Source organism: Arvicanthis niloticus, chromosome 7 (genome assembly GCF_011762505.2).
Source record: "Arvicanthis niloticus isolate mArvNil1 chromosome 7, mArvNil1.pat.X, whole genome shotgun sequence".
Classification (NCBI taxonomy): domain Eukaryota; kingdom Metazoa; phylum Chordata; class Mammalia; order Rodentia; family Muridae; genus Arvicanthis; species Arvicanthis niloticus.
Genome location: NC_047664.1, coordinates 26,314,917 through 26,330,160, shown reverse-complemented (window position 1 = coordinate 26,330,160; position 15,244 = coordinate 26,314,917).

The following is a 15,244-nucleotide window of genomic DNA, read 5'->3' as shown; positions in this document are numbered from 1 at the left end:
ACCCCAGATAAAACAAGCTGGCTTGACTCAAGTTTTAAAACCTTGTGAAACAGAGAATCAAAAAGAGTAGTTATAATGACTCTTGTATTTTTTTAAAATGTGACCAGTTATTTTGACTCAATCATGAACTGATCTAGAAACCAACGCAATATTGAAAATAACAGTATTCATTTGGAGGACTGGTTCTGGACATTTTCAGAGACATTTTTGGAAGTTAGCTGCAGTTCTCTGTGATGTTATATTAGCAAGAGATAAAGTTGGGACAGGATTTGGATTTCAAGCAAGTGTTAGTGCATGTGTTAAGGCTCTTTTAATTGTCAAGTTAAAATTACTTTTGTTTCTTCTATAGCATTTAATGTAAGTTACATTGATTGTACACCTTCTAATTATGTTAGTGTGTTGAAACATAGCATGTTTGTTATGGAGGTCTATCATTCAGCTCTTGTTTTATTGCCTTGAGTATCACAGAAACTTGGTATTCTGAAAAAAAGCTTTCAGGTACTGGAGGAAGTGAGTCAGTCTTTAAGCAGAAGCAAGAGGGTAGTGACTTTGAATATTTCTGTTATAACATCTTTAATTACAATAATTGTTAACACCACTGCTTCTGCAATTGCTTTGACACAAGAAGTTAAGACAGCAACTTTTGTTAATCATTAGACAAAAAATATTAATAATGTGTTGAACATACAAGAGGATTTAGATAGGCATTTGGAAAAACAGATTGACACTCTTTATCTTATTCAAATTATTGGAAGGAGGTTCTGAGTGTTATGCCAAATACCATTGGATTCCTGTTAGTTCTAAAATTTGCATTGGTAGTCATAATAATTTGGAAAAAAATTAAAGACACTTGCAGTGTATTTGGCATAAGTCTTACACCTCTCTGGATGTTTTAACTTTGAATAATGAGCTTATGAATGTAAAGAATGTTGCTCTGCTGAGCATTGATGTGGCAGATACTGCTGATAAAATTACCCATGGTCCAGTGTCAGTATTTCCATTTTGGTTACACTTCAAGAAAGCCATATATAGCTTGATCATGGTAACCCTTTTTGTCCTGGGAATACTTTTATTCCTGCCCATCATGTTAAAGCTTGTCTTTATCAACATCAACATGTTGGCAGCCAAAGGACATGGCTTGAAACTCAAAATGGACCCCTAGACAGATTTATTAAATTAACAGGCTGGCAAGCCAAGGATGAGTAAGATTCTACACATAGCCTTACCAACTTAAGGCATTAGTGCATTCGCTTTTGAAACTGCCTATTCCACAATGGGTAAGAAAGGCATTCTAAGACAGACTCAGTCATGTTTATGAAATAAAAAAGGGGGAGAGGCAGAGAGCTTTGGGGGCTGCTTGGCAAGAATCTGACATGAGCCAACGACAGGTAAATGGGCTGCTTGGCAGGAATTTGACACTGGCAAAGGACACAGAAGTGAGCTTCAGACATAAAAATGACCTTGGGCTAGGACAGAAAAGTAGGCTCAGATACTTACGTCATCCTGGTAAGCCTTTAGAAACAGTGATCATGGGAGTGTTCATATAATTGGGTTTGATGCCTTGCATTTTCTTTGACTATTTGTGTTTATTGTCTTGATTGTGCCTTGACTATTTGTAGCTATGTATTGCTAGTTCCTCATCCTAGAACTGACATTAATACTTGAATGTAATTAAAATAGTATAAAAACAGAAAAAAGAAGGAGGGATGGGGTGGGGGTTCTAGAGTGGGGAAATGGAGAAATGGGATAAATCTGAAATGTAAATAAAGTATCCAAAAAATAAAAAATGGGTTTTATTTTTATGAAGCTGAATGTACAATTAAGCCAGCTTACATTAGTCTATTACTACAAGTGAGGCAGTGTTGTATTTCTAACATTATTTTAATTTAATTTTATTGATTGTTTTATGAATTGTTCTATTCATTTACATTTCAAATGATATGGCCCTTCTAGGTTACCCCTCCACAACCACCCCATTCTATCCCCCATCTACCCTTCCCATTTGGCTCTATGTGGGTGTTCTTCCACCCACCTCAACTCTCCTCTTGCCTCAACGATGTAGCATCCCCCTATGCTGGGGCATCAAACCTCCACAGGACTGAGGGCCTCTCCTCCCACTGATGCTTGATAAACTACATATGTGTCTGCAGCAATGGATCCCTTCATGTATACTCTTTGGTTGGTGGTTTAGTCTCTGAGAGCTCTGAGTGGTCTAGTTAGCTGATACTGTTCTTCCTATGGGGTTGCAATCCTCCCTTAGCTCCTTTATTCCTTACCCTAGCTCTTCCATTGGGGTCCCCGACTTGCTTCTTTCCATTGAATCCACTCTCCTGAGTCTTTAGTTGGCCTGTGAGTGCTGTTCAGTAACAGCATGTCGATGACATGAGACCTGAGCCTGAGGACATCTGCATCTTTTTAACTTCATTGCACTATTACCTCTTCCAATAAGACAAAGTGTAAATTAGATTGGAAAAAGGTTACTTACTTTTGAATCATTCCTGGGAAAATAACATTAAGAGCCCATTGTGTATCAGACACTTCAAATAGGATATTACATATTTAAACTTGTTTATACAAGGATTTTAACTATAAGGTCTACTTAACGTGAGAGATATGGAATATGTATATGCAAAGAAGTTACTATTTTGTAGTTTGGTGAAAGAATAGCTGTACTTATATCAATATCAAAGCTGAACTTCTAAGTAAGATGTGGAATTAAATGGGAAAGCAGAGTTTTCTAGATAGAGACCACAAAGAAAATAAAAGGTTATAGTACAAAATGCATATGGATGTGAAGACTGACAGTTGGTGAGTGGAAAAATAAACTTAATCAATACCTCAATTTAAAGCACAGGTAAGAAATAGATGAGTGCATTATTATGTAAAAAAATTACAATATCAAATAGTTCTCTGTATGAATAGAAGTTCCTAGAAAAAGCACTTTATATAGAACCTTCTGCAAGGCTAAGTGATTAAAAGGGGAATGAAGTTGGAACACTGTAAAGTTATAAGATCAGAGTCAAATTATCTTGGACCATCTTTAGCTTTCTTGAAGGAAATTTCCTCCTTTATATGTTACCTAACATCTTTATTATCTTTTATTCATATGGAACATAGCATTTAGGATAAACTAAATTTGCTTTCCCAAGCTGTGGTCACTCATATTTCTATGTACTTTAAGTTGTCTCTTATCCTCCTTGAGGTCAGGCTGTTTGATTCATCAACATTTGCCTCTGTCTGTGATCCCTTAGATGTTTCTCTCACAACTGTTTGCTCTAGGACACTCTTTGTCTGCCAGCTGCTAAATCTGATCTTTCATCCTGAAGTCTCTTGCATTGGATTATTTTGTGTTTTCTTACCACTCTATATTTTTGCATTTCACACTTCCACCTATTCTTATCAAGGTAACAGTCAATGAACCACCATGTCAATTAAACAATAAAGTTATCACCCCTCAAAAAGGTATTTCAGATTTTCTAAACATATTTTTAATTAAAGAATAGATTAAACTAATGTTCCTGAATATTTCCTGACTATACAGAGTTAAAGAGAAGAAAAAATATTTTTTTCATTACTATTATTATTATTACTATTAGAAGATAAGAATGGTTATAACAAGAAAAATACTATTTCCAAGGATTTTTTAATAAGAGAGGATGATAGTATCAACTTTACAGAAAGATAAAGCAAATCAAAATGCTGTAGAATGTGAGTGGGCTGTGGCACACTGGTGCTGACCCAGAAGAATCAGGGAAATTACAAACACCTACTCCACAGCCACATAAACCAGCAGGCAGCCTTGGAAAATAATTATGAAATCAATGTTCTCAGACTTTCTGATGCCTTAGCCTTTGTCAGTTCATAAGAACTAGACATGGCCTCTAGCAGTAAGTGGGTAAACAAAAACACTTAATACACCAATTTATAAATAAATTTCATTGTTTCTCTCAGAATAGTTCTCATGCGGGTTTGAGGTCCATAGAGAAAAAAAGAGTACCTAGGGAAATCTACAAATAAAAAATAACATGAACAAAACCAGGAGTAAAATGAGGCTTCTTTTCAAAACTTCATCCATAAGAAAAGAAATGTTGATAACTAACTGCCATTTGGCATCATTCTAGAAATATAGAAGTAAAGATGTCTGTGAACACCACTATGGTTAGAGACAATACTCAAATGATTACAAGTATATTAGAGCATATGTAAAAATAAGTGGCAATTTATCAACATAATGTAGCAAACATTCATAAAATTTATTCCAAGTTACTACTGTCCTTGGCATTGGGAAGTAGAACATAATTAGTTACCTTACCAACCTGTGTGGTCTAGCTTTGACCACTGATAAAACTCTAGTATAGCATGAATATCCAAGGCAAGGCAAAGACATTCAATATTAATCAAACCCTCACAGATAGTGAGAAATTCCAGGGCATGGAAAAGAATATATGCATTAATGAAATAATAACAAGCCTTAGATAATACAAATACTTTACAAAACAAACAGGAATATTTGTATCAGTACTCCTAGATAATAATTAAGATTAAATATGTTTATCAAAATAAGTTCATGTAGCAAACCAGAATAAGAAGCACAAAAAACACAGCTTTTTGTCTTTTTTCTTATTATTATTACTTTTATTTTTTACAGTCCAGTCATTGACCTTCTCCTGTTCTGCCCTCCCTCTACTCAAGGCCAGTTTTCAATAAAATAATTGATTATATTTTAGTACAAATATTCTGTAGAACCAAACTAAGAGCATCATTGTAAGAACAATTAGAAAAATGAATTAGTCACAAATCATTAATACAGTTATCACAACAGAGGAATCTCGAATGGCCAAGAAGCACTTAAAGAAATGTTCAAAGTTCTTAGTCATTAGGGAAATGCAAATCAAAATGACCCTAAGATTTTACCTTACACCAATCAGAATAAATAAGATCAAAAACTCAGGTGACAGCACATACTGGTTAGGATGTGGAAAAAGAGGAATATTCCTCCATCGCTGGTGGAATTGCAAACAGATACAACCACTCTGGAAATCAATCTAGAGGTTCCTCAGGAAAATAGAAACGGATGTACCTGAAGACCTAGCTAGCACTCATGGTCATAACCCAGAAGATGCCCCACCATACCAAAGGGCCACATTCTCCACTATGTTCTATCTGTGATAGCCAGGAGCTAGAAACAATACAGATGTCCCACAACAAAAAATAAATGGATAAAAAAAATGTGGTTCATTTACACAATGGAATAGTATCCAGCTATTGAGAATAAGGACATCATGAGTTTTGCAGGCAAATGGATGGAACTAGAAGATATCATCCTAAGTAAGGTAACTCAGACCCAAAAGGACATCCAGAGTATGTACTCACTAATAAGTGGATATTAGTGAAAAAGTACAGAATTCCTAGGATACAATCCATGAAACTTAAGGTTAACAAGCAGAAGGGACCAAGTAAGAATGTTTCAATCCCATTTTTGAGGGTGAAGAAAGTAGTCACAGGGGGCTGGGGCAGAAAGAGAGAGAGACCTGGGGGAAGAGGGGACAGGGAAGGGAAGGGGGGAACATGATTAGGTATTGAAAGGGTAGGTAACAGGACTGAAGCCCTAAAGGCCAACAGAAAGAATGAAAACAGGCAACTTTGGGGTGTAAGAGGTGGGGTACCCTCTAGAAAGTACCAGAGACCTGGGAGGTGAAACACTATCAGGAATCAAAGGAAGGGATATTAGATGAAATTCCCAACAGTGGGAAGAGGGAACTCAAAGAGTTCACCTCCAGTAAAAAGATGGCATCAAATGGGAGTCTGGGGATGCCATCCCACAGTCAAAAATTCTGACCCAGATCTATTCTTGTCTGAAAGAACAGCAGGGACAAAAATGGAGAAGAGACTGAGGGATAGGAGATCCAATGACCAGCCCTACTTAGAATCCATCTCAAGGGGAGGTTCCAAGGCCTGACACTATTACTGATGCTATGTTGTCCTTACAGATAGGAGCCTAGCATGGCTGTCCTCTGAGTGGCTCAACAAGCAGCTTACTGAGACAGAAGCTTACACCTGAGCATTGGATTGAAGTCAGGAATCCTTATGGTTGAATTAGGAAAAGACCAAAAGAAGGTGAAGAGGTGGGCAACCCCACTGGAAGACCAGCAGTCTAGACTAACCAAAACCCTTTATATCCCTCAGAGACTGAGTCACCAACCAGGCAGCATGGATGGGCTAATCCGAGGCCCCTGACACATGTACAGGAGAGGGCTACCTGATCTGGCCTCCATGGTAAAAGAGGTGCTTTACCCTTGAGATACTTAAGGTCCCAAGGTGTGAGGAGGCCTGGGGAGGGTGCACATCCTCTTGGAGACAAGGAGGAGGAGGAGGATGAGCAACTGTGGGAGGGCTAACCAGGAGAAGAGCAATAACTGTACTGTAAAGAAATAAAGTAATAAAAAGTTAAAAGTAATTGGTGACTGAACGAAAAACTGATTTGCTATTTCAAACAAGATATAATACGTACATTAAAATAATAAATGGAAAATATTAATAAAATAGAACTTGGAAGATAAAGTATTTACCATCCATATCCTTGAAGAAAAGAAAACTGAAAATGACTATCCTTGTCATGACCACCATCACTATCCCACTATAGTCGTCATCATCATCATCATCATCATCATTACTATCATCATCACTATCACTATCACCCTCACCATCATCACTATCACCATCACCATCATCACTATCACCATCACCATCACCATCACCATCATCACTATCATCTTACAGTGGCACAGAGAAGCTCACTGAGCTGCTCTCCTGAAAGCCCTTGATAGACTAATTGGGAAAAAAAAATCAACTTCCCATGTCTAAAGGAGAAAAAAATCGACTTCACTATAGATTGAAAAATAAAAACATACTTTCATGTGAATGAATAACAAAGAAATGCACATCTTCTTCTTTGGTAAAGATTCTTGTAACAGATCTACTTTTGTCGCTCCCAAAAGTTTATGGGAATAACTAAAAACAAGTGTAAATGTGACCATTAGTAAATTATCTATCCTGAAATCCCAAGCATGGAAAAGAATACTTTCTATGGTAAAGGCTGTTGAATTCTGTGGGTTCTGGGATGTTTCTCTCCGAACAACTGAAAAAGATTTTATTTTGCAGTTAATCATTAAGATAAAAGATAAGTTGCTTTATCATCTGAAAAAAATAAACTATCAAATTGGCAGAAATTTAATAAGAAATTAAATTTTACAGAAAGAATGACAGGACAGAGATGATCAATCCACAATTGTTTTAAGTAAAGCCAATCATTTAAGCAAGTTTTGGGTGTAATAAGTAATTTAAGTGCACTAGGGAATGTGCTTCTTAGATAAACATATTAGAGGGCCAGAGAGCTCAGCTGCTTCTGGAGATCAATGCTTTCCTTGAGATGCTTGAATCGATGACTATATTCTGTATTAAATTATAAGCTAAAAGCTATACCCCATTATCACTTATGGAAAAGTGATATCAGGCACTCTGATTTCCTGCCAATTTTATCTCTGTTCTGTTTGCTTGCCAGAACGTTTGTCAGCTGTAGCTTTGAGGTCATTGATATAAGGGATACCTTTGTATATCTCTTTCTGTTCTGTTAGCATGCCTACACTATGATGTTGTATTGACTGTCCTTTAGAGTATTTCATGTTAAATGGACATGTGGATGAACTTCCATTGCTAGTATCATAAATTGTTGAGTAGGCAAATTTTCTAAATTAATAATCAGTTCCTCCTGTAAAATAAGTGCTTCTTTCGGTAGAATTAATACTCAAAGCAATGGAGACAAACCTTTATTTTAGTTATATCTGCAATCACAGAGGAATTATGTCATGGTTAGGTAGAAACAGTCCTAACCACCAGTAATTATTATTAATCGTCACTCACTTCTTTTATTCACTTGTATGCTACCATGTATGATAAAAATGAGTGATAAAGATCTTTGAGTTATGTATGAGGTGTTCCTATCACTAATAGGTAATCATATCCTGATGCCCATCCCATTTCATTCTCAAGAGATGTTCAAATTTTGCCATCCAATAATGTAGTTTACATATTTTAATGAATTTAAATATTGTTACAGAAATATGAAAGTAGATTTTTCATAAATTTATGGAACCTTTTAAATGATTTTATTTGCTGAGTTTTAAAATTCAAATACATTTTATAGTTAATGATATTTTTCTAAAAATAATTTCTCTACAATCAAGATTAACAAATAAGGAAAAATTTGAAATGATTATTCAACAAAAATATATGTGTAGGTTTCTTCCACACTTTTCTGTCCTCTCATCTTTGAACCAAAGCTTGCATAAGCAAAGAAAATGAATGTGCCACATGCATCTGAGTATGAAACATGTTGCCGCTGCATGGCTGCTTAGTTCTTACAAATTTAGTATTAATTTTTGAGTGTTTTCCTGACTCTATTATTTTCAGATGTAATGTTCCATAATTTTCTCTCCAGAAACTCAAATTCTAATAAGTTTGAGATGAGATTTTGTAAAATATAAATCTGTGTAAATTAAAATAATTTAGCTTACAGTCTATTAGGAAAAAAGCTTTCGATGTAACAAAGATTGTTCTACGGTAATATTTCAATATATGCTGACATATTTCCTGTACAAAGTAAAATGTGTATTTTTATATGAATATTGGCTGATTTGGGGTAGGCTAGTACATTGTTTGATGATTTTGGTGATACTGAAAGAATAGGATTGGAGGGATTATGTTGAGTGCCCAAAGGAATGGTAAAAAAATGGAAAGAGTAGCTATAGAAATAAAAACTCGATTTCTTCAACCTCAGATGCAATTTTCAAGAAAATTTTTTATACCTATATTATTATATTCTTTTGAAAAGAATAATTAATCACTCTGAATATAATCTACTGTGTTGCTGCTACGTATATAACATTATCTCTTTTGATATTTATAATACATATCATCATCATTATATTACTATAAATCTCAGTTCTTTTTTGGTCTTTACAGGTATTGTACAATCAAAAGAGCCTGTGTGGGAATACATTGAAGTGGTCTAAAGACCTTTTCTTTCCTTAAATGAGCTCTGAAAGACACCATTCTTAGATGGGAGCTCTGTTGGTGATCACATGACAGATTGGCTCTAGAGCACAATTCTCAGTCAGGCAGCAGGTCACATCTGCTCTGATAGGTCATTCTGCATTGAGGCACAGAGAGGTAATGAATCTGTTCTTAAGTGAAATTGACATAAATCTTATGCATTTTCCAACTGCCTCTTTCTTGAATTTTCCATTTCCCCATTTATTCTGGAGAAGGTAATGACTGTAAAGAAGGAGGGAGAGAGGGAATGGGGGAAAAAGACAGAAACAGAAAGGCAGAGACCTAGATAGAGGGAGGTGTATGTTGTACATTAATATGCAGAATGTACTTGATGACATCTATAAACTCATCAAACTGAGAGGTATGTGATGGACCAAAAGAGTTCAGTGAAAATCATTAATTTACCTGGCTGCTTTATTTCTTCTTCACTTTAAAGCATCCTTCCACTGTAGAGTGACCTAAATGTTGAAGTATATTTTATTTCTGGGCATTTTAAGGATTTCATACTTTCCTTGCTTGTTTATTTTGACAAGCTCGCCAATTAATAAATGGTTTTCCCCTATAGATACATGTCTCATTTGTTTATTTTATTTTAAAATATGTATTCATTATTAACTAGTTTAAATTTTTATTGGCACAAAATTTCTGCATGTTTATGAAACACAATTTCTGTTAGAATGTTTTTCTTTGATTTTCCATAGTATATGTGTGATATTCATGAGTGTAGGGAGGTTAAAATTTATTCTTCTTATTCTTTGTTCTTTCTCAATTTGAAATGTGATGCCTGTCTCCATGATATTTTCAAATATTTCTTTGGTTTTGGGTTCTCCTAAAGGTATTTTCATCATTTCAAAGAAAAAGGTTTTTACATTGCCTCATGCTCCTTGAATGAACTATGGGGATCTTTATTTTTCTCTTTGGATTTCAGTTTGGAAAGAATTTGTTGACAGTTCTTCAGGCTTAATGAGTTTTTTCTTAGGCTATGTCCATACTACTGACATGCACATCTCAGAAGCTGTCATTGTATGGCAGTGTTTTAGATTTTCACATTGCCTTTTGATCTTTCCTAGTTTCTATCTGGTGACCTACCTTATTCATGTACATTTTTCATTAAAGCCCTCTGCCAATTAATTTTTAGTTATTTCAACTTGCTTGTTTCATTACTTCAAGAGGTTTATTACATCTAACTCTGGCTGTAATGACTGCATTGTCTGCTGGTTTTTTTTTTTTTTTTTTTTTTTTTTTTTTTTTTTTTTTTTTTTTTTTTTTTTTTGTCACTGTTGACTGTTAGCATAACCGATAAACCGATAATTTAGTGTTCTCTTGGGAAGCCAGATGTGTTGTATAAGATAATAAAACTAAGAAAAAGATAATTTATCTTCTTTCTTCTTTCATCTGTAGGTTTAGCTATGCTTAAAGCTTGATTTATACAGAAGTTTAAAATTTATATAGTATTCTAATATTTTGTTATGATTTGTTTGTTTTTTTGGTTTTTGTTTTTTTCTGCATGGCAGGGTTTGACTGACTATCATAGACAGGTCTTAAACTGGGGACCTTCTAGCCACCATATCGTAGTATCTAAATTACAAGCACAAGCTATAATATTTGGCTTTAGGATTTGAAATTACTTTCATATTGACTTATTCCCCTTGTTTTCTTCCAACTTTGTAAGAACCTTGGCTGATGAATTGTGGCTCTGTTGTCATTAATGGACATTATATTAGTGTGTATTTTAGTGTCTAGTTTTATGGGGAAGGAAAACCTTGCCCTGACTTCTGATTTAATCACTGTTCTGTTTAACACTTACCCACTGATATAGCTCAACACCCATCTGTCCCCACACCAGTTGCTTCCCAGTTACATTCAGAAGGCATGGTTTATCTACGAGAATCAGGTTGTGTTCTGATTACAGCACTATTTCTGCAATGAAAGGCTGGGGGTCCGGGAGTAGAAATAATGAACTTTCTGAGCTCAAATGACAACTTGTAGGTCATTATTCAGAATGAAGATCTCATTTATAAGGAGAATCTGGACATGTTTTCACAGAGATCACTCTTGTTCTCATCCCATATACAAAATATGTAAGCCAGACGTCTGTCTCCTATGTACCCTGAAGATCTGCAGTGGTAGATTCTAGAGACAAAGCCTGAGTTGTCATGAGGCTCTCTGTCTATAACTAGTCTATGCTATTCCCAACACTCTAGCAATAATAACTTATTCTTTCTGTGGGTATATGTGGTACAAATTCAAATTTAAAATAATAGATATTAACAGTGTCTCTCTAGGAAGACTTATCAACAGATTTATTTTTTTTTGCTGCTTCATTTTTATTGGATATTTTATTTATTTACATTTCAAATGTTATACTCTTTCCCAGTTTCACTTTCTAAAACCCACTATCCCATCCACCCTCAACTTGCCTCTATGAGGGTGTTCCCCAACCCCTCACCCACTCCTGCTTCCTCACACTGGCAGTCCACTACACTGGGACATCAAGCCTTCAGAAGACCAAGGGCCTCTCCTCCCATTGATGCCCAACAAGACCATCCTCTGCTACATATGTGGCTGAAGCCATGAGTCCCTCCATTTGTACTTGGTTGGTGGTTTAGTCCCTGGGATCTCTGAGGTGTCTGGTTGGTTGATATTGTGGTTCTTGCTATGAGGTTGCAAACCCCTTCAAATCCTTCATTCCTTTCTCTAACTTCTCCATTGAGGACCTCAAGCTCAGTCCAATGGTTGGCTGTGAGCATCCACATCTGTATTTGTCTGACTCTGGCATAGCCTCTCAGGAGACAACTATATGAGGATGCTGTCAGCAAGCACTTCTTTGCATCTGCAATAGTGTCTGGATTTGGTGTCTGTGTATGAGTTGGATCCCCAGGTGAGTTAGTCTCTGGATGCCCATTCCTTCAGTTTCTACTCCACATTTTGTCTCTGTATTTGCTCCGGTGGTTTGTTGACCCTTCTAAGAAGGACTGAAGCATCCACACTTTTGTCTTCCTTCTTCTTAAGCTTCCTGTGTTCTGTGAATTGTATTTTGGGTATTTGGAGCTATGGGGCTAATATCCAATTATCAGTGAATGCATACCAAGTGAGTTCTTTTGTGACTAAGTCACCTCATTCAGGATGATATTTTCTAGTTCCATCCATATGCCTAAGAATTTCATGAACTCATTGTTTTTAATAGCTGAGAAGTACTCCATTGTGTAAATGTACCCATTCCTCTGTTGAAGAACATCTGGGTTCTTTCCAGCTTCTGGCTATTATAAATAAGGTTGCTATCAATGTAGTGGAGCATGTGTCCTTGTTATATGTTGAAGCATCTTTTGGATATATTCCCAGGAGTGGTAAAGCTGGGTCTTCAAGTAGTACTATGTCCAATTTACTGAGGAACTGCCAGCCTGATTTCCAGAGTAGTTGTACAGCTTGCAATCCCACTAACAATGGAGGAGTGTTCCTCTTTCTCCATATCCTTGCCAGCATCTGCTGTCACCTGAGTTTTTGATCTTAGTCATTCTGATTGGTGTGAGGTGGAATTTCAGGGTTGCTTTGATTTGTATTTCTCTGATGACTAAGGATATTGAACATTTGCTGCCTCATTTTAATTAATTTTTTTTAAAAAGTATGTATCTGTTCCTTGTGAATTTCATATCATGTACTCCAATTCCCCCTCATCTCTCCATCCTCTCAAACCTTCTCTCCACCCTTACAAACTCTTCCTCATCATGGAGAAAAAGATCTAATAGTGTGTCACAGTGTGTCCCACAGTATACTCTTTTGTCCTTACTTCTTTGCTTTCAAATGTTCATTGCAATGACTCTTTGGTCTGGTACTAGTCTTCTGGCTGCTTCTACTCTATCAATACTGCATCCTCACAGGGAGTCCTCTCAGATACTCTATTGTTGCACATTGTCATGGAGATTATGTAGATTGGAATCTGTAGGACCAGCCCTTTTATGCACTCCAGAAAATCATCAATGTTGGTCTATGTTGGAGTGGAACGATTCAAAGTTCTAGATCAGGGCCTGTGGGATATCAGCCCACTTCTCTCCTGCTCTCATGCTTTAGGGGATGGCTCATCCACAACCCCCAAATCCATGGCCAGCTCTCTTGTGTTACCCATGAGAGATACAGGGCCTGCTCTCTCCCAAATGCTACAGCAGGTGAGGGGCAGGAACAGCTCTCCTACTTTTATGACCATGGAGTCAGCTCTCCTGCCTGCTGTAGGTGTTGCGAGGTGATTGACTGTCATTTCTCCCTTACCCATGTCACTATAGAGCAGACAAATGGTGAGACAAGCTCTCCCACACTCAGCGTCTTGAGGATAGCACACTCCTGCCCCCCACTACCATGATACAGTCTATTGTGCTGCCAAGGTGAGGTGCAGGGTCTGAGCAATTGGGTGCTACAGCAGGTGAGAGTCATGGCCATCTCGTTTGCTCTGATGACTACTTGGCCAGATTTTCTGTCTGCTGTAAGTGCTAAGTGTGTGTGGGGGGAGGTCATTTCTCTGTTGCCCAAGTCAAAGAATGGCAGACAAGTGGAGGGAACAGCTCTCCCATGTTCACACCCTAAGGTTGTTTTACCTGCACCCCAGCTAACAGGATCAGCTCTACTTTACTGCCCAGGCAAGGTGTTAGATGCAGGGCCCACATTTTTGAATGCTACAACAACGGATGATTTGCAAGGACAACTCTCCAGTGCTCTTGACCCCAGGGTCAGGTCTCCTACCAGCCATAGGTGGTGAGTGGTAAAGAAGTAGGAGTGTATTTCTTCCTTGTCCACACCATCTCACTGGAAATAAGTGGAAATGACAGGGATCCTGGTGCTGGCTAACCTGCAGCTCCTGCTATGGTCAGGGCATGCTTTCTTATGTCCTGCAGATGGGTTAGCACAAGGTCTTCTGTCCTGCTGTCATGCCTCTGGGTAGCAGTTACATGATGTCAAAGTGAGGTGTAGGGCCAGTTCTACACAGCCCTCAGACATCAACATGTCCTGGGCAGCAGACCAGACCAGGGACTTTTGCCTAGCTTTTAGTAGTAACAGGGCCATAGACCCTGGGTGGCACTGGCCACCTCAATTTTATGTAAAGTTCAATCATAATCACTGATTTTCTAATTTTTACATTTTTATTTATTTTTGTTCAAAGACCATGTGATTTTGAATGGCTGTATTATTCAAAAGTATTTTCTGGGTTTACCTAATAAACATTTTAATTTGGGAAATAATAAAACCTGAGTGTTTAATAGTTTAATTGCCATTGTTAGACCTATTGTGAGGTCAATTTTAATTTATTAATCTGTAGAGATATTACAAATGATCCTATAATGACTATCAACTTGATTTCTATATTTAACTAAAACAAAAAAAAGTTTTGTTTTAATTGAATCACTTAGGATGGGGAAGAACCACCCTAAATTCAGATCTTCTGATCTTTTGATGTTGGAAGATCCACATGAAATCTGTACCATTCCTTCTGGAGGCAACCAGTACACAACCATAGAGGAACAAAGCTCTTGCTCTTTGACTGCTTGCCTTAACTGACATTTGATAACATATATCAAGTGTATATATTAAAGACAGCACACTGGTCTACAGATTATTTAGTGTTTATTTATATCTACAGCCTATGTTTTTTAATAAGGGCAAGGTTTTCTGTGCCTACTTCTTGACAGCATTTCACCTATCTTTCAGGATTTGGTTTGCTTTCAGCATGACTCAGAAATTGTTTCTGAAGTATGTCAACTCCTTGGGAAGTAATTCAATTATCATTAAACAAATAAGACATTTCTGCCAAGTATACTGAGATGACCATATTTTGTCCTTGATAAAATTATAGAACAAAATGAAGATAAATGACATGAGGTTTATTATAATATATATTAAGCCAGTAAAATGTCTAATCTTATAATTCAGCATCAGCAAAACGCAATGTCAATTCCCGGGCCTAATAAAAATAAGCATTACTTCTACAAACTTTTATTAAAGCAGTAACGGTACAGTTAAAAATAAACAATCTATTATAAAGAAAGTATACTATATAAGACTCTTGATTAAAATTGGAGTTTATTTGTTGAAATAAAATTTTCTGCAAATGGAGAATGAAATAAAGACTTAATTTACTGAACAAAGA